The 21297-nt window shown below is 41.1% G+C and overlaps 1 long non-coding RNA gene across 2 annotated transcripts in view; it reads right to left on the bottom strand.

Annotated features, from left to right (window-relative positions):
- LOC123479972 (uncharacterized) overlaps positions 1-20327 on the bottom strand; it is a 38435-nt gene extending 18108 nt beyond the window's left edge. The window contains exons 1-3 of one of the 2 annotated variants that reach the window (XR_006655806.2): positions 20138-20327; positions 16253-16357; positions 14375-14466 (exon numbers count right to left, since the gene is read on the bottom strand). This is a non-coding gene — a long non-coding RNA (uncharacterized lncRNA). The other variant, XR_006655807.2, reaches the window with a different exon arrangement.
- Positions 20328-21297: the final 970 nt, after the last annotated feature.

Below are 21297 nucleotides of genomic sequence, written 5' to 3'. Positions count from 1 at the left end.
TTATTTCACCTACATCCTTACTCCTTAGATGAGATCCCAGAGAGTAACTTGCCAATATCACAAAGCCAAAGAGCTTCGGAGTCGGGCTCTGTAATGGCACGCTGCCTTTCTCAACCACTCTCGGAATCCATTGCAAACGGGCAAACTGTAATTTCCTTGTTCAGCACCTATGAATCTGGGCAACTTCACTAATGAAAGGAATAACCGTAATTTAATACCCTGCACTAGCTTTCTCCGGTTCGAGCCATTCACCTTTAGAAAAACAGTCACGGCCCTGGAACGGCCCTTCGCCAGTGAGATGGATGTGGACCTGCTCTCGCAGAGCATCACACAGCAAGCTCTTTCCCCTCATCACGTGGGGCACCGCGCAGTGTGCAACTGGAGTGTCGGAACGTGAATATCACAATCAATTTAACAATTAGCATTTTCCAGGACAATAGACACATTATTGGTTAGAACAGCAGCATACACTTTGAACAGAGAGCCATTGAACCACTACTTAATGGTTGCTTCAGTTCCTTTTATGTAGGCTAATGAACAAGGGTGAACATTAGGGAAAATTTATTTGGAAATTCATTTAAGAAAACATATTTTATTCAAGCAATATATTTTCTGCATCTCTTCCAAAATTACTCATGAAGAGAGTAATACGGAGTTTAAGGACTAACTAACTCCCTTACTGATTTTCCCTGGCACACATATAAATTCCCTGACACTATAATATAACGTCACAGTATAATATTATAACAGAACAATGTTATATATTAATACACATCATCATTTTACCAGCTTAAAAAGGTGCTTTGCATTCTTAAGAGGAGCCCAATTTGTATTGTATTTTACAATTTTATGCTAATAAAATTATTCGTTTCATACAAAAATTACTAAATCGCAGCTTTCCCTGCAATAAGAAAGGGAAAACAAAATTTCTTGAAGATTTAAGAATCAAAGAGATAAATTCAATTTTATTTTTATAATCATTAGTCAGTTAAAGTCTAGAGAGTATTGCTCACTTGACTAAGGCAGTTCCTTTCCCTGATTAAATGTACAGCTATCCATGAAAAAAATGGGCCCAGGTCACCTTATCCATAGAAGAGTCAGAGAGAGGGGAAGGAATGTGTTGAGGGAGGGATGGGAGGAAGACTGTTGATCAAGAGGCTGATTCAGTTCTGACTATCAGTGTGGCAGAAGTACAATGTAGGTTTTTTTAAATTTTATTTATCTATATTTAGAGAGAGTGGAAGGTATGGAGAAAGAGAGGGAGAAAAACATCAATGTGTGGTTGCCTCTCGCGCACCCTCCACCGAGGGGACCTGGCTCGCAACCCAGGCATGACTGGGAATTGAACCAGTCACCCTTTGGTTCGCAGGTCAGCACTCGATCCACTGAGCCACACCTGCCAGGGCAGATGTAGTTTAAACAGAGTTTTCGTTTTCTTTTCTTTTTATCTGTGTGTCTCTCCTCCTCTGCTGGACTGTAAGCAATTCAAGGGCAGAAAGTTTTTTCCCTCTACTCCCCACAGTGTTTCACTTCATACCTTGAATGTGGGAAATGCTTAATGGCTGTTTGCTAGATAAAGGAAGGAAGAAAAAGAAGAAGGAAGGAAGGAAGAGAGGGAGGGAGGGAGGGTCAAGAAACCTGCCAATGTAAAAGGAAATTTCCTTGTCACTTCCTGTTGCATAACATCCCTCAAATTATTTGCTTGGAACGTTTTCCATCCTCACACCCCTTCACCCAATTCTCACAAAATGCAACCACAGAGTTTTCACCATTTATCTCAGTCTTGCCTACCCCGTAAGCACGATGTTTTTGATTGACACCTGGAAACCTTAGGTATTAGATCTTTATAGGAGTTAAGGAAATGTATCCCTCATTTAAGAGATGAGGTATAGCCAGACCCAGAAACAGCAAGAAATGGAAACAGCCAGACCACAGTATAGCCAGTCCCAGAAAATCCATTATTTTAGAATCCTGATATGTTTTTTTCTTTTTCTTTTAAATTGGTTTTCAACTTTCAAAATAGTTTTGCTGTCTTGGTGCTCCCTTACCTCCAAATATTTTATAATGTACTTCCTACAAATAATATCTTTCCCTACAAAGCCCCCATATAATAATCAATATGAAGAACTTAGTATTAATTTATTAGTAGCATTTAATCCATGTGCAAGTTTCACCAATTGGCCAAGAATATGTGTTTTAGCCAAAGGCTGTGCACCTGCCCTTTGCACCCACTGGAACTTCAACTCCCCAGCCCACACGCAGTCTCTCTCCAATCTTACAGATAGACTCTCTCCTCCTCCTCCAGCTGGCCGTCTGCACCCGTCACTGGGCCACCGACACCTTTGCCTCCGTGTAAGGAGGCACTCTGCACCAAGTCCTCCCTGACCCCACCATCCCGCTGGGGCTTCACAAGCATCCCACACGCCCCATCGTGTGTAGAAACCCTGCTCCTCTGAACGGGCTTCACTAATCCACTTCTGTCGACACAGACACCATCTTCAACCTGCACAAGCCACAGCTCCGGCGCTGTGTCAGTGCCCGCCCCACTCCCAGCCCCGCCCAGAGGCGCTCACTCACACTGCGCAGGAAGGGAGGAACGGAAAAGAGCAGATGTGGCACTTAAAGGAGAGTCAGTGTCCCACCTAGCAACTGTTTGTATATTTAAGTGTCTGTATTGAATATGTATTATCAGTGTAACTATTCAAAATCTAAGAACAACAAGTATCCTACCTGTCACTAGATCATATATATTCCTTGAAAAAGGTACCAATAAACAGGATGGAATAACACATCTTCTGGATTCTCCAAAAAAATATTAATAGATTGAGAAAAAGTATTTTTGTTACCAAATACGTAGTAGTTCAATTGAAACTGAACTTCACATTATATTTTGTGAGAGCCGTAGATGAAGTATTATAAATTATTATTAATGAATTAAATGTATATAAGTAACTGAATTAATAAATTTAATCCAAGTATATTTCTGCAATTGTTCACTTTACCTTTCTGTATTCCAGCCATGAGAACCAAAAAAAATTCTTTTCGCTCAGTAGATATTTTTAATGAAAAATCTATAGTGAATAATGTTATTTTATTTTGAACTAAATCATTTCAATAGGCAGAGTGACACAATTGTGGCTTAAATCTTTGCCATCAAATTGACAATAAAATGTCTATTTTTTAAAAAATGATTTGATTTGAAATAGCCATAACCTTCTGTCATAATACTGGCCACTTAAAATGAATTTCTTCTTATGCCTTAGCATTTGCAAAACTGAAGGAAAATCTATTCTTATAATAAGCCCACACTGAAGGAATAAAAATTTGAAATAGTCAATGCCAAATATTAGACGCCTGAGTCAATATAAACTATAACATTTTAATTTAATTTACAATTGACTATCTTCTAAAAACTTTGGTTATGACTGGTTTGGGTGGTAAAGTTTTGTTATGGTTTCTGTGGGTTTATCACTTATCTAAATATTATTTAAAAACTTCTAAACAATGCACTGCATGCACACCTAGAAAATAATGAAGACAGATGAGCTTTTTTAGCATTCAGCCTTCAAGGGGATTAGAAATTTTACAAAGGAGAAAATGGGGGTAGGACTGGGAATTGGTGGGGAAAAAAATGGGCCATTTCCATCTCTCCACACTCATAAACCAAAATGAGTTCTATGCTGAGTCAGACCAAGGAACTGAAAATTGGAGAGGATTTGCATGATAACTTATTTGCTGTGGTTAGTACCTCCTTGATATTAACCAGACAGCATTTCTCTCAGTGTACATTTAGCACGCATTAATTACTGTCTTTATTTCTGAGGCTTATTTTACACTAACGAAAGCTGGTGAGATTTCTCTTGGACATTCTTGTCTCAATGTCTCAGATGGACACTGTTTTCATTGTGTGGACCTGCAGAAAGAAAGCACAGACAGATTACACTCTCTCGACTCTGCGGACTTGCCATACCTCTGAAACTTTGAGAGGCTGGGCCAATATCAGCTGAAGTCTTGCTCAGCAAGTGAAAGCCCTGAATTAGATGTAGTTGCCCTTCACTGCAGAGGGTCCTGTATTTTAAAGCCCTTCTCCTAGAAAGGAGGTGTTGACCCGTTCAACAATGCCCCACTATTTTCCTGGGTTCATCGGGCATAATGCCCCAAGCGATTTGGCCACCCCACAGCAGCAGGTCCAGGCTTGAGTGCGGTATGCAGCCACCCTCTTCTTTCAGACAGGTCTCTGCTTCTTCCCAGCCTCACTCTGCTGATTCTCCATTATCAAGTAGCCTACAATACACATTGTGATTCTAATCAGATTAGCATGAGTTCATTACTATCTTTATTTCTGTGGCTTATTTTACACTAATTAAAGCTGGTGAAATGTCCACTGCTAATTTAATTAATGGAGTCACTCATCTTTGTCAGGCAACATCTTTCTTGCTTCATACACATATTTAAACCCCGTCTGAAGCCTGCAGGTGGTTCAATGAAATCATCATTTTAGAAGGCGGCAATTAGACCTATCTCTGACCAGGGAGCAGCCTTCGTTTCTGCAGAAGCTTCTTTAGAGAAGGACAGCTACGACCATCAACACTAAAAAGCTAGTCTCTTATTCGGCACCTAAAGGACTTACAATAACTTAAATTTCTTGGGTCAAACTTCACATCCACGATCCCAACACAGTAATACCAAAATAATCATTTTAACCGAAAACTTGTCACGTAAGGGGAAAATTAAGAAGCCTTGTTTGCGTTGCCGGAATGAAATTGTATTAATTGGTTAGTTTAGCTAAAAAGGTATCCAAATTCTCATATAAATCCAGCTTTTATCAATATATTCTGAAATAAACACAATTCAGATTAACCTCAATTTACAAATGGATTGTATTTGTAAAACTATTTGTTCAATTTTTTTTTCTAATACAATGTCATTAATAATTGGTTTTCCCGGTTGGCTCAAAGAGTATATTTAATCCATAACTAACATTAAAACTACTCATAAAACCCTACAACTGGGAACAGGTCAACTATACTCAGTGTTTTGTGCCCAGACGATTCAGCTTCCTTCCTCTCCTCTCTCCCTCTTTTTAAAAGATTTTAATTTTTAATTTATTTTTAGAGAGAGGGGAAGGGAAGGAGAAAGAGAAGGAGAGAAGCATCGATGTGCAAGAAAACATCAATCAGTTGCCTCTCACAAGCACCCCAGCTGGGGACCGAACCCCCAACCCAGGCATGTGCCCTGATCTGGAATCAAACCGGCGACTCTTTACTTTGTGAGAGGACCCCCAATCAACCGAGCCACACGGGTCAGGGCATCTCCTCTTCTTTTAAGCCCACACATTTACTAAAATATTTTGAAGGTTTTAGTAACAACTGTGGTAGCAGACACCCTAATGCAGATGGTGACCCACATCACATGGGAGAGAGAGACAGTAATGAATTAATTTTGCCTATAATGGATTTGGAAATAAAGATTTGTCTTCCACTAAAAACGTGGCAACTGTGTGTATTTTTTCCAGAAAAGGACTGGACAACACCTGTGTGATTTGGGGATTTACATAGGAGTACTGTATTCTAATGTCAAGATGCTCTGATGCTTGGACTTGGTCTAGTAAAGAGCACCGTGCCTTCAGAATCCATTTACCTGACTACTAAGATTTCTAAGATTACCCTGTTCTCAATGCAAACCATGTTGAGTCAGGAAGGGATGGAGTTGGGGTTTCTAAGTGTTTTTACTGAGGTAATATTTTGGGTTCTTTTGGTGTTCCCAAAGTTTTGTGACCCTAAGGAAAACAGTAAGGAATCATTTTCTCTCTCTTTATCCTTAGTCTTTAGTGTTAGCTACTGAACAAGGCACGGGGCTCCGTGAACTGGGGATCAGTGGTGGAGTATAAAGTAAGTTCTAAAGACCAAACACTGTTGCTCCAAAATACAGTAACTGTTGAACTTCGGTTTGGCTCACATCCAGAAACTTGGTTCCTTCACCTTCAAGTCAGCTCATTCCTGCCAGTCGGTAAAAACTGTAGCAGACTGACCCAAGCAATGCCTTCCACTCGTTCACACCTCCCTGTAGTCAGCTTTGGTAGATAGAGCTCCTCTCAGTCAGCTCTGCTCATGGCATTGTCACTGGTGTTGAGCAATGGAATATTAGCAAAGCAGATACAGCAGACACTCGAAAAGTTCCCCCTGTTGATGTTATTGGTGGCCTGCTGCCATGGGAACAAGCTCAAGCCAGTCAGACAGGTAATGAGAAACACATAGCCAGTCACCCACCATCGCCCCAGTTGACGTCCAGTTAACCCCTAGAAGCAGAACTACCAGGGTGACTGGCAGCTGACCATAGACACATCACAGAGAGCAGAAGAAACAACTGCTCAGCTAAGCGCGTCCCAGATTGCTGACTCATAGGATGGTGAGCTAAATAAATGGTTGTTCTTCTTAAGTCATTACTTTTAGGTCTCTTACGCTGCAAAAGCCAACTTACACGAGAGTCAATAAAAAGAGCCTAACATTTACAGAAGCAAAGATGATCTCCATTTTTTAATTTTTTTTTTTCAGGAGTGGAAATTAAACCGTTGCCTACACTGGGACGAATGGAAGTAGGCTAATGATTTGGCTTCATTTACAAAAGAATAATAAAGTATTAGGGCCTCCACTATTCAATTTCAAAACTTGCTGTAGAGCTATAGTAATCAAGGCAGTGTAATTAGCATAAAGACAGACATGTAAGTCAATGAAACCAAATAGAAAGTTCAGAAATAAACCCTTATATTTATAGTCAATTGATTTTTCGACAAAGAGCCAAAGAAATTCAGGGGAAAGGATAATTTTTTTAACAAATGCTACTGGAATAATGGTCTATCCATATGTTAAAAAAAGACAGCAATAATAATAATCTTAAATCTTTGTAGCACACCACATATCAAAGTCAACTATCTATGGAGTATAAAGTTAAATGTAAAAAAAAACTATAAAAATTCTAGTGAAAACATGAGAGAAAATATTTTTGAAGTTGGTTTGGACCAATATTTCTTAGATGTGACAGCAAAGTAATGATCTATAAAACAAAATTAATAAATTGGACTTTAAATTTTTAAACTTTTGTTTTTCAATAGACAACATGAAAATTAAAAGATAAGTCACAGATGATGGAAAATATTTTCAAATGATATGTATCATAAAGGACTGATATCCAGAATATACAAAGAGCTTCTACAATGCAATCATCAAAAAAACGAACAACACAACTTAAAAACGGGCAAAGGATTTGAACAGACCTTTGTCCCAGTGAGATATGCACGTGCCCGACCCACACATGAAAGTGCCCACGATAAATCATTAGGTAAATGCAAATCAGCGCTACAAGGACACACCTCTTTCTACCCTCCACGCTGGCTATCATCAGAATCCAGACAATAACAAGCATCAGCAAGGAAAACCTGGAATCCTCATATACTGCAGAAGGGAATGTAAAAGGATGCATTCAATTTGGAAAACTATTTCCGTTTCCTAGAAAAAGTTAAACATAAACTTAGCATATGATACAGAACATCCGTCCTTGGACATATACCCAAGAGAAATGAAACCTGACATTTCCACAAAGACTTCTACCTGAATGTTCACAGCATTGTATTCATGAGAGCCCAAAGTAAAAAATGCCCAAATATCCATCATGTGGTGAATTAATAAAAAAACAATATGGTATACCGTACATTGGAATAATATTTATTCAGCAATAAAAGACACAAACGACTGATACATGCTATAACACAGATGAACCTCAAAAGCATTATGCTAAGTGAAAGAAGCATTCAAAAAATACCCCATATTGTATTATTTTATTTATCTAAAACTTTTAGAAAAAGAAAATCTATAGAACAAAAAGCAGTCATTTCTTGTCTGGGTCTGGGGACATGAGAGGGGACAGCAAATGGGCACAGAGAACTTACTGGGGTGGTGGGAACGTTCTTGAACTGGGCCGTATGAAGATTACAGTTCATTAACCACCACAAAACAATGATTTGCACGCATACTTGCATCTGTGGGTAAGCAAATAACACTTCAGTAAAGCTCCATTGTTACAAACAAACAAACTTCGGGTTCCCTCTTGAAAGAGAGAAGGGGGAAAGCGGAATTGGCAAATGCCTGAATAAATATGATTTTTGGAACTCGACTATAGATAAAATATAGCTTTAAAACATGGACTCATGGTTACACCTCTCTGTGTATGTGCCTTAATGACCGATGTCCTGCCATGATAACACCGTTCTTTTCTCTTGGCATCTCTTAAGAAACTGAAAACTCTTACAAGAGGGCGTCGGACAGCGTGTCTGGGAGGCCAGCAGGAAGAGAGGGGGTCTAGGCTGACATAGGCTGTGACCTTTCCTGTGAAAGCTCTACCCTCAGTCCCCTCATCTGTCTAGATGCCCAGCTCCAGAGTCACATGAGGAACATAAAGGTGGTCCTGATACAACATGTGGTTCCATGTTGCTGATTTGGTCCAGTTGTTTGAAAACATATTGTTTTCAGTAACACGCTACTTAACATGTTTCACTATCTTTCAGTAGAAGTTTGAAGAGCGGAAAAAACATCAGACATGTTTCTGATTTAATCTTGCTTTCTCAAATTTGAGAAATGAACGGTTTTACTTCTTTGCAATGAAAAAGAAGACTGCGCCCCCTTTTCATTTTACTCCATCTATAAGAACGTGAATTGTTGTGATACATTCAATCTGGCGAGGAGTAAGGGAAAATTTCTCCCCCTAAGTGATCATGCTTCACACTTAAAGCCACATTAATAGGTCAACTAAACCATCCCTCTGCCAAAGACAGACAGACTGTGCTTAAACACACCCAGACAAGTGAAAGTTTATTCTATTTTTAAAGATTTCCAGGGGAGATCATAGGAATTTTTGCCCCTTATGGCATTTAGTCTGTCTGAGAAATTCACTGTATATAGGAACATGATAGAAACAAAGAGAACACGGTCCTCTGGCTGCCAAATCCAAGGATTTTATTATTATTATCATCATTCCGAAATACAAAGGACAAAGTGGAAAATAAAATTCATGCACCGTGCCGGGTGTGTTTCAGATTAATGAAATGGACCCTCATATTTTATGAAGGTGAAGTAAGCAAGCCCAGCCAAGCCTGGTTTTGCATTTTAATTTGGAGAATTTCGACAATAATAAGGCTGCTGAACATAAAGAAGTGAAAGCCAAGAACTGTCTCCTCTAGAATTCTACTGTGCTTCCCCCAGGTATTACACAGAAGGAAGTGTGGTTTAGCTAGCGAGAGATAGTCTTGTAACTTTAAAGCGTTTATGGGCATTCGCAATTATTATTCTGAGATATAGAACATCCTCCAGCATAAATGGAAAAGTTAGCTCACAAGTGGTTTAAAATGAGAAAGACTGAATAACAAAAAGGTGATTTGAATATATATAAAATATAAATAAGCTCTGGGCATATTTTAATTTAAAAGTAATCAATGCTTGTCTAAAATAATTTTAATTCCTCAAAATGTCCATTGTCATTATGAGTTAAGTCTCACTCTTTTTCTAATGAAATGTGATCATCTGCTCAGAGCGTCCTCCTCTCAGTGGGTGAGGGGCACAAACTGACCTTGTGATCGCCTAAAAAGGAAGATTTCCCCCACTTCCGTTTGTGACTTTAAAAGAAACAAACCAACCATGGGTGAAGGAGGCATGGAGAAAGAGCCAGCTTACTAAGTGCCCACTGGCAGCAAGAGGAAAGCTTTCTCTGCCACGTGTGCCATGAGGTCAGGGGCAGAGGAACAACCCCCAGGAAGCTTGCTGCCCGGCTTGGCCCAGAGCAGCGCCTCTGAGCTCCAGCAGGAGGCGGTACCACAGGACTCCCTCACCGGGCTCTCCCCGCCACCACCCCACCCTTCCTCTCCCCCAGCCCCACCCACGTGGACAACAGTTAATGTATGAAAACTCCAAAGTCGAATTCTGTCTAAGGTAAACATTAACCCTTATCTCTCCTACATTTGCTATTTCACCAGAAAGATAGTAGCCTACAAATCAGTCATTTGACTTCCTTGTAAGTCATATATGCGGTCTCTTTAAAGAAGAAAAGGAGAATGCTGAAAGGGGAGACGTCAGCCAGTGCGCAGTGCTGCGGTGGGTGGAAAGCAGAGGCCTCCGTCACAGGGCCCTGAGTCAATGCCAGTGTCTCCTGTTCACCATACTCGAGGTCAGGAAGCAGCCCAGACGAATCTACCAGGAAGAGGGACTGAGGGACACAGGGGCACATACGTACTTCTGAATTAGTGTTCTGGGTTTCTTTGCATAAATCCCCGGAAGCGGAGTCCCTAAGTCGTAAGGCAGATACATTTTTAATTTTTTGAGAAAACTCCATATTATTTTCCTTTGTGGCTGCACCAATCTGCATTCTTGCCTGCAGGGCACAAGGGCTCCCTGTTCTCCACATCCCTGTCAACCCTTGTCATTCGTAGATTTATTGACGATCGCCACTGCCAAGTGATGGAAGCAACTCAAGTGCCCATAAATAGATGAGTGGATAAAAAGGTGTGACACACACACACACACACACACACACACACAATGGAATATTACTTGGCCATAAAAAAGAATGGAATTCTATCATTTGCAAAAGCATGGATGGACTTCAAGGGTATTATGCTCAGTGAAACCAGTCAGTCAGAGACAGACAAATAGCATATGATTTCACTAATATGTAGAATCTAAAGAACAAAATAAACAAACAAAATTCAAACACACTCGTAGGCACCGAAAGAGAACCGATAGTTCTCCAGAGGAGAGGGGGTATTGGGGCCCTGGGTGAAAGAGGTGAAGGGACTAAGCAGTACAAATTAGTAGTTACAAAAGTGTCATGGGACAGGAAGTAAAGCACAGGAAATACAGTCAATACATTGTGATGACTATGTATGGTGCCAGTCGGGGTACTGGAAATACCGAGAGGAACAATTGTGAAGCACATGCTCGTCTAACCACTTAGCTGTACACCTGAAACCAACACATAATAAAAATTTACTTTAAAAAAAAGAGGCAATGGGGAAACATGGAGATGTGGTCCTAGAGAGATATGGGACCCCAGCAAGGATGACTGTGACTACAACCGAATTGTGCCCAAGAGCAAGAGAAAGCAGAGCTGTCGCCTGCTCAGTGTGCTGGACCGAAGTCATCTTGAAATGACAGGCATCAGGGCACTGGTATGTGGACTTGGCACTCACACGCCTTTGGCATGGCCACAAAAATAATGTGCCCAGGCCAGTCTTGAGATATCACAAAGGAAGCTACAGAGTTCTATCAAAAGTCTGGCTTAGAAATCTCTGATGGCCTTAAAAGTAATACAACATTCAAAGCCAAAGATAAATAATTCATTTACATGAATTCCATCATAAAGCCTGAAAAGAGTTCTCTGTAATAAAAGTTAGGAGAACTTAACTAATTTCGGATGAGGATTACTAAGCATAATCCACAAAGTCTTTAAACAAAAAGTAGATGGTATATTTAAGTCAGGAGTTAGACTCTCTTAATTAAAAAGATCCTGTGTGCTCTCCTGTGTCAGACACTGTGATACATGCTTTGCATAAAATTTCTGTCTCTAACATACAAGGATAATTTGAGGTGGTTTTTATTGTTGTTTTTTATGGACAAAGACACTGAAAATTAGAAAGGTGCAATAAGTAAGCTAGTGTATTTCATTCCATGATTACAAGAGCATGGATTTGAACGCAAATTTCCTTGATGTTAAAAATTTTGCTTTTTTTACTTTTCTCTGTAATTTCTAAATATTTGTATTTTGATAAATGCTTCATCGACCTCAGCTCAGGACACTTCCAGTGATCACGACTAAACAGTCTTGGTCTATGAGAGGCAGGGAGTTTGGCTGTAGCTGAGCTCAAAGTTCTCTCACTAGAGGCTGGGGAGGTCACTTCCCCAGAGCCTGCAGAACTAATTTTCTGGAGTCTAGATGGGATTGGCTACATTCCTTTTCTCCCTCCCTTACTCCGTAATCACTGGGTCTCGATATGTGGGAAAGTTCTAGTGGCTCTCTGTCTTAGGTGGAGTTCTCTGGAAAATAGGTCTGAGATGGATATTTGCAGGTAGGAAATTTATTGGAAGGTTCCTGCAAGATCAATACCCATAGACAATTGAAGGAAGTCAGATCTGGTGGAGGGAAGAGTTGAATTGTGAGTTGCAGCACAAGCTCACCAACCCTTCAGCTGCCAGCACTCCCAGAAGCTGGTGGAATAAATACCTCTCTGTTCTAATGGGGGTGAGTGGGTAAGTGGCACTCACAGCTTCCACAACCACTCTGCCTTCTGGGCATTCCCAGAGAACACCTTGACTCAGCCAAACAGAGACATGACTAATTCAACAAGCACGAAACTCTCTCAGCTGCCTACAGTGCCAAGAAGCAGCCCTCACTTACTCAGAGTCATTTTTCCAGGAAGCAATGCCACACCTGTGAAGCGCTGCATTTCTTAAAAACCCAGAGGTGGCAACAGAGATAAAGTCACCAGCAAGGATTTAACTGTGCACATTAACAGAATCAATGGCAGTTGCTGGTCCATGTTCAAATTAGAGAAGCTCTGTGAAAGGAGAACACTACAACTAGGCCTTTCTTTGGTCCTGTGCTTAAGAGAAGAGCATCTGAGAAGGGGAGAAATAAAGGCAAAGAATGTGGGATCGACCCAGAGTGAGCTAGGGCATCACATCCAGACAATGTTGTTAAAAAGGATGCGACTGTCTGGGTTGAACACACTCCTGTATGTCACACTAAGTGTTTTCACACTTTGTTTTGAGGGCTGAGCATTGCACTCCCTTACTGTTGGACTGCTGTCACTAACTACTTTCCAAAAGGTCAGATGTTAAAACCAATTACACCCTAAGATGCTTTGGCTTCAAGTGATGGCCGTGGGCTGGAGAGCTTATATTCATTCAATAAAAATTTATTAGGCACCTACTATGTGCCAAGCACTATTTTAGTCACTAGGGACAAAAATTTGATGGCAATAGTGCTCCCTAACACCAAAACTTATGTCCATTGAAGACATACCTAGTTATTAAACAATTTGATAAACTCTACAATAGAGTTATGTACAAATTGTTATAGGAGCCCAAAGGAAGAAGTAAGTCAGGAGGCCTGACAATAGCAGACTTGGAAGTGGTGGCAGGTGTGGAACCGGATGCAGGGACTACAGCTGGGATACGTGGGCCCTGTATTCTAGAGCCCTGCCTACTAGCTTGAGCTAAAGCCACTGCTGTGTATGGTGCCCTCCTTGCAGGACAGCAGGGACAATTCCAGGGTAAAGGCCACAGAAAAAGCAGAGGGGGAGAAATACTCAAGTCAGGTGCTAGGTCTTTGGAAGTTATTTTCTACAAAACCTAAACAGAACTTGGCATTTTCCTTCCAAGAACAGTTATAAAAGAAAAAAAAAAAGGACATAAGCACAATTAAACCATCAAATCCTTTATACTCTTTTCTGTTGTAATAACCTCAGGCTTTCTGATTTACACGTGCCTCCTTTTGAAAGAGAATTGACCTTGATTTCACAACCACAATTTAAGGACTCACCCACACATACCCAACTCTCTCCCCACCCCCCAAATAGCTATCTTAAAAAAAAAAAAAAGAAGAAGAAGAGTTCTTTCTTGCTTAGGCTTTCTTGCATACATCAACTGCTTGATTTTTGCTTGGTGTTTTTTAAAATGGCAGTTAGTAAACAAGAAAGGACTCACATCTTTGAAAAACTGGTGTCATGTCTCTCTACCTGTTTATTCTACCACCTGGGAAAATTGTCTCAAGTGGTCTGCTGTGGATTGCTCAGACTTCCTAAGTTCCCTCCCACCAGGCAAGACAGGTGTGGTGTGTAAGGTTAGAGATCGTGAGCACCTGTCCTCCAAGGCTTCTAGCAGATTCCTTCATCACCTGTAACCTAAGAGCAGGAAGGTTGAGTCGTCCTTTTTCCACCCAAGATGGGGGAAGATTTGGGGACTTTAAAATGGAAAAATGTGGTATATGAGTATTTTTGTCCTCAGATAAAACTTGACATGAAAAGGAAGGAAATAGGAAAGCTGGAGAAATGTTTCTACTAGTTTAAAAAATTTTATGAGGCTTTCAAAGTTGTGCCCTCTTAAAAGTTGAGGACAACTTTCTAATAGAATTCTAAGTAAATTATTCATGACAGAATCAATTAAATAAGTGATAACTATATAAGAACACCCTTGTTCATTCTGTACCATTTTATTTTTTTGGTTCCTATGAAACAAAGTTTTCAAAGAGTGAAAATTTGCCAAAGAATGATTGACAGAAATCTATGAGAACAAGCTTGCACGAGTATCCACTTTGTAGAGCAACATCTCACCTGGACCGTCTCTCCCACGGTAGTTATGCTCTGTGTTTCCAGGAAGCATCAAACAGCCTTCTCTTCCCCTCCTGATGTTGGAATGGCCTTGGCTACAGTGCAGATGGAAAGGAGACCAAGGTGAGCACAGAAACAAAAGTTGGTGGAGACAAACTTGAACTCCAACGCAATCTGGCAGGACCAGCAGAATGGTCCAATGTACCAGCTGCCACAGCATATAATGCAACCATCTGCTTCTGATGAAAACCACCCACAGTCTCCTCTTAAGGACAGGCACACATCGCCTTAGCTCAGCCACACCCCACAGAGAACTCTCTTCCCGTGTGTGTTGATGGACCAATGAGAAAATGACGGTCTATTAGAATCCTGCAGGAGTAATCATCATGGTCATATTAATACTTCCCATTTGCTGGGACTCTACAACATGTCAATCATTGAGATGCCACTTGAAAGACATTATTTCCGATTATTACTCTGTAAAATAAGTAGCCCATTTCTCAGATAATTAAATGCCAAACATGAAACGACTGAACTGTGTATACATAATTATCAAGTTTGCAGAAGTTATATTGGAAACTAATATTTCTGAGTCCTCCAAACTGTCACAGTTTTACTACAGAGCCTTTAAATAATAATGCTGTCAGATCCCATTCATTGAGCACCTGTTACAAACCTCGTATTCTACGATGCACTTTACATATACCATCATCCTCAACCCCCAACACAATCTTTGATGCTAGGTAGTATTATTTCCATTCTACAAATTATTGTTTTTTAAATATATAATCTTTCATATATATTTTTCCATTACCGTTTCTGTCCGATAACTTAGGTATGGGGATAATTACCATGTCTTTGTTCAGTAGGCATGATGCATCCTTGCCATTCCTTTGCTTCCTTATTTTGTTCAGGGGCTAGTTTGGATTTAATGCTGTTTACATCTTGACAATTCTATGAGGCTCCCCAGAAATATTAGCCAACACTGTGCTCTGTGAGCATCTTTTCTCCGTAGGGAATGATGGCTGTGTTGGATGATGGTGGCTGAGAGGACAAGCATTGGGGACCCCCACCTGGTGCAGAACCCAGCCTCTGCTGCTATGAGCTACCTGACCCTGCCGGTGCTATTTAATCTCTCTCACCTCCCACTTTCTCATTTGTAAGTTATAGATAATGATACCTAACTCCTAAGTACTCTTACTGTGCAAATCAAGTCAGACAGTGTCCATGGGACACTAAGCACAGTGTCCAGCATCTATTTAAGTGTGAAATAATTGGTAGCTGTTATTTTAAAACAAGTAATCACATGTTATCAACTGCATCTCTTAGGATTTGATATAGCTGCTCTTAACAGAAGAAAAAAATTAGCAGTGCTTAAAGTTGACAGATATGAATTTCTCTCCATTTAAAAGCAGCACAGAGCAGGCCTCCAAGACAGATATGGGAACTGTTTAGGTATCATTAAGGGAAACCCAGGATGTTATCTTTGTTCATTCATCTAGACAAAAACTTGCATTGCCAAGGTCACCTCTTGGTCCAAGGTGGCTTCTATAGCTTAAACTAGCACATCTGAGACTTGGACAAAAAAAAAAAATAGGAAAGAAAGACAAAAAAGGGACTCGTTGAAACTAAGTCAGCTCCCTTTAATGTACCTTTTCAAAGTCCCAAGTCCCTGCATCTCATCTGCTTCTATTTCGTTTACCTGATCTTAGTTATGTCACTGCACTAGGCATGCAACAAGAAAACTCAGAAGCGCAGTCTTTTTTCCTTGGAAAAATTAAGCCCAGATAAAAATACCAGGATTTTTTTCTAAGAAGGAAGGGAAAGCTGGATATTAGAGAAGACAACAGTCTCTGCCACTCTGGATAAGAACGATATTACCTTGATCGCAGCACGCCGGGACTGATGGAGTATGAACATGAGCGCTCTCTTAATTCCATCACTCATTCTGAAGATGAGTGAGCTCTCATCCTGGGAGGTAATAAGCTGGATGAAGGATTGCAAGTGAGTTAATGACAGTGTCCAGATAGAACTCAGCTTCATTGTAATAAATGACTTTTTTAAATCCCCTTTTAATGATATTACCTAAGTCTGTATTTTAAGGCTTTCAGTTCTTGTTTTGTTCACCCCATTGGTTAACAGTCAGCCACTCTCCAACACAAAACATATTCACCATTGTAAACACTGTCGGTAATCACTTAATAGCCACTTTGCCAAAGGCAATAAATACAATTCTGTCAGTTGTGCTATAGATATTATTTTCTAAGTCTTTAATTATTTTGTTACTCTCCTCTGAGTCCATTTCATTGTTCTTTCTGTCTAAAACTTATCCTGTGAAGATGTAGTTTGCCCTTCTGTGGTTATAGCCCATAGAAACATTAGAGTCTGTAATTTGTAAGCTTGTGTTTTTATTAAAGGAAATTTGGTTTACATGGTCCTATCTCATTTAAACCAAAATCTATAAAATGCTAGAGTGCTATTTAATATCTATGCATTCCTTAGGGCTTTTTCAATGGGCTTTTAAGGAACTTTTTATTTTTAGAAATAGGGAGCTGTGTGTTCTTAAAAGCACTCGAGTGCATGGCCACAAGCAGTGAAAGATTAGAATTAAAGCCCAGGCCAGTGAATTTTAAGTGAATCCTAAATTAGAGTGAATTCTCTAGCTCCTAACTAAAGAGGTTTTAATCACAAAGAGTAAAACACATAAAAGTAGATGCGGCATAAGGAAAGAAATCATAATCATTTAGTTGGGAGGGAGCTGAGTTGGAAAAAAAATCTGTGGATTTTTAGGTGACATTAACTTGTCACCTTCCAGGCATGAGTTCAAAGGGAAGCATAAGAATTCCTCCCTGCTCCTTAGAACCCTAGATTTACCTCCATCACAGATCCCTTTGAAAATGATTTAGTAGGGAATTCCAAATTTTACAGCATGTCTTCTCATGGGAAAATGTATATCCTAAGTTGGTAAGTGAAAGTAAAAAGACAACAGGCTTTAACTAGAATCTATAAAAAAGATCTCTCTTTTAAAATAATGCATATAAGCATGTTTATTATGTAAAAGTTCTAGAATATATACACCTAGTTATTAATAGTAAATATCTTTGGTGGTATAATGGTGAGGATCCCTCCTCTTTTCTTGTGTATATATATTTTTAAAATCCGTACAGTTTTTCTAGTAACCAGAGGGGTGGGGGAGGGGATAAGGGGGAAAAGAAGGGGAAGGGTCATCAAGGAACATGTACGAAGGACCCACGGACAGAGACCATGGGAGGCAGGATTGAAGTGGGAGGTGCAGGTGGTTGGGGCGGGGAAGAGTAATGAGGGAGAAATGGGGACAACTGTAATTGAAAAATAATAAAAAATACATGGACAGTTTTTCTGAGCGAAAAAAAAAATTTTGTTTTAATTTTAAAAGACACCCGTACCTAATACAAACAAACAGCCCTGAAGAAACCAAAATAGGCTAACTCTCAAATGCACCTCATCATGAATGAACAAAATTCATCCAGTGACTGGTTTACACTGTGTGGACAGAAAATCCATTGTAGGAAAGTTACGGCTCCAGTTATTCAACAGAACACTTACTGCGTCCAAGGTATCAGGGTTTGCCTACTCCTATTTCTACAAAATTCACAAAAACAAAAACCTACTCTGTTTTCCAGATGTCCACATGATGGTACTATTCCTTTTACTATGGTAAATTGGGGAATAAATAAAAAACCAGAATAGTAAGAAGTTCATATGAATTTATTAGCATTTAAAGTTGAATTTGTATTTTGTTATACTTGCATGTTAGTAGCACAAGGAAATGACATATATTATTTATTCAGTCTATAGACAATGACAATGTTCTTGGCATGTCTGGACTGATAACGATTATTAGTAATTCCAAATGTCCAGGGCCTGAGGTCCACAGACTAGGAACGTCTCGTACACCCACCCGTGGCCTTGCCCCCTTCACTGTGTGCACCGCCTGAATTATCTGCACCTTACTTCACAAAAGGAATTTTTTCCAGGAGTCAGGCTTAGCCTTACACCTTCATTCCTTTTCTGCCCAAACTCTCTGTCACGTGCCTGCCCCCTTTTTCTGCCAAGGAGCAGGAGAGGGTGATAAGAGGTGAGACCCAGAGAGACCCCAAAATCAGAGAATTGAGTGAAAAGAAAAACAAACAAACAAGTGTTGGTGATGTCTCACATTGCACAGATAAAACAGCAGTGTGGGCCTCGTACTTCAAAGTCCTTCTCCAAGCTGTTCCCCGTGCCCTGGAGCTTTCTCAGTCACAGACTAAACGCAGAGCTCACGCAGGCACTGCTGCCTCAAGCCCGTTGTGTGATCTGTCCTTCTTCCTCGTGCACTAGGAATCTAGTCTGAGCACAGACTATGTGCCCCCTGTGTCCCCTTTGGGTCAAACCCGGTAAAGTGACGGCAGGGCCCAGTAGAAATCTGCAACCACTGAGCTGAGAATCTTCTTGGAAAACAGTTCACCTATGCAGGATTCAAACACTGCATCTCAGGTATGGGAGGGGCTCAGACTGCCTCTTGCAAGGCTGGTTTGAACAACAAGCCAAGGGGCCTTCCAAAAATGAAGGAAACTCTACATACAGCCTTAGGAGCGGACTGGCCACAATTCTTAGGACATTCAAAAATGAATAATGGTTGAGTACTATGTCAGTTACCTTTGTTTCCAGACCAGGTTCAAAGGCAAAAGAGCACTGTGAGTCAAAGGTAAAAACCTTGTGCCCGGAAATCTCTGTACATCATTGGAGGACCGAGGAGTGACCTCAAGAACCCCTCAGGTACATTATGACTCAAAGGGAAGCAAGGCAGAGCAGAGCTGAGTCAGGCCAAGATCGGAGTGTCCACGGGTGAACAGAAATGAAGACTTTGTGCTTGTCCTTCAGATTTTTTGGGTTTATGGAACAACTTACCAAATCTTAAGCCACCAAAAAAAGAAGTGAGAGTTGGTGTTTCTGCCCCAGTAGGATCTAGTCTCTTTGTGGCCAACCTGCTTGAAAAAAGAGCAGGAGACTCAGGGTCGCGTTGTCTCGTCAGTTCTGATGTGTGGAAAGCCTAAGGATGCGGCCCAAGATAAATAAAGTTCGGATGCCCAAACTTCAGACTGAAGATGTTGAACCAACCTTAAAATCAACCCCAAAATCCACTCTTAAATTATGTAAATTCCTTCCCTGGGCAATTTCTGGGCTTCCTCATTCTGGATGTTTATCTACTTTGATGCTTTTAGGAACTCACTGCACTTCGTAGGGAAATTTCACCGGAGAATGTGGCTCCTCTCTCGGTTTGTCCATCATCTGCTGTGTACACATATGCACGAATGAGCAGGAGACCAGCTGCCAAGACCCAGGCTGCACCGTGCCCTCCTGCGGACTGGCCCCTGACCACTGTGTGCTGAGCAGAGCACTATGTCCAGCTCCCCCAGGCGGGCTTGCCTAGAGCCCAGCCAGCCTCGCAGATTGTTGACTGCCTTCCCCTGGAACCTTCCCAGAAGCTGTGAGTGAGACTTTCATCAGGCTCCAGGACCTATGCCTGACCTGATCCCCATGCCTTTTATAAGGGCAACCGCTCAGACTTATGGGGTGGGGAGTCCAGAAGCAATTGCCTAAGAGACACAGTATAGGGAATGTACCAAGGGAGAAGAGAACTAAGTTCAGACTAGGCTCCACCACTCAGCAGTTTCCTGGTGCTGCTGTATGTAACGAAGTGCCACAAACCGAACAGCTTCGAACAACACAAACGTATTCTCTTACGGTGCTGGAAGTCAGAAGGCCAAAAGCAGGCTCACTGGACTGAAGGCAATATGTCCGCAGGGCTGGTTCCTCCTAGAGGCTGGTTCCTTTGGGGTGAATCTATTTCCTTGCCTTGCCCACCGCAGAGGCACACACATTCCTTGGCAGGGGGCCCCTCCTCCACCAGAGCCAGCAGCAGGGCATCTTGCTTCTGTCCCCACAGTGTCTTGGTCTGTGATCAAACTTCCCTATCCCCTCTCTCTTACAAGGGCCCTGTCACTGATGACACGTAAAGCCTACCAGGATAATCCCGGATAATCTCTCCAGATGGAGAGTCTTCACTTTATCGTATCAGCAAAGTCCTTTTTGCCCAGTAAGGTCATTCACAGGTTTCTGGTATTGAAACATGGATGATTTGGGAGGGGTCATCATGCAGCCCAGCACAACCACCAAGAAAGGATGTTTAGGGTTGCATTAGGCAGGATTCTTTAAGAAATAAAACTAATACAAATATATACTATTTTAGTAAAACTACATTATATTAAACAGCTTAATACCTTTTGTTAAATCTCCATATACATATACAGGGAGGAGCAAAAGTAGGTTTACACTTGTGAGTATGCAAAACACAAGAGTTTACTCTTGCTGCATTATTAGTAATTATTATATTCTTTTCCATGCAAACAACTGTGTGTATGATACACACACACAGTATTGGCTCAGGCAGTTATGGAGGCTGAGAAGTCCCCTGACCTGCCTTCTGAAGCTGAAGGTCCAGGAAAGCCCATGGTGTCGTTCGGTGGCCTGATGCCTGGAGAACCGATTCTGTAGACGCCAGTCTGAGTCTGAAGGCCTGAGAGCCGGGAGCGCTGAGTAGAAGGTTGAGCCCTGGGCTCCAACTGTCAGGCAGAGAGCGAATCCTCCGCCTCTTTGTCTTATTCCCACCCTCAGGGGAATGCATGATGCCCACTCTCCCGGGGCAGGGTGGCTGCTTCACTCAGGCCACCAACTGAGATGCTAATCTTTTCTAGAAACAGCCTCCCAGATATAATAATGAACTAATGTTTAACCAGCTATCTGGACTTCCCTTGGCTCAGTCAAACTGATGCATAAAATTAATGATCACCATTGCATGAAACATTGTATAATCGGAGAGACACTTTATGTGGTGTAAATATATA

The sequence above is a fragment of the Desmodus rotundus genome, chromosome 13 (genome assembly GCF_022682495.2).
Source record: "Desmodus rotundus isolate HL8 chromosome 13, HLdesRot8A.1, whole genome shotgun sequence".
NCBI classification, from domain to species: Eukaryota; Metazoa; Chordata; class Mammalia; order Chiroptera; family Phyllostomidae; genus Desmodus; species Desmodus rotundus.
Note: the sequence above shows the minus strand (reverse complement) of the source record. Positions and strands in the feature narration are given on the sequence as shown.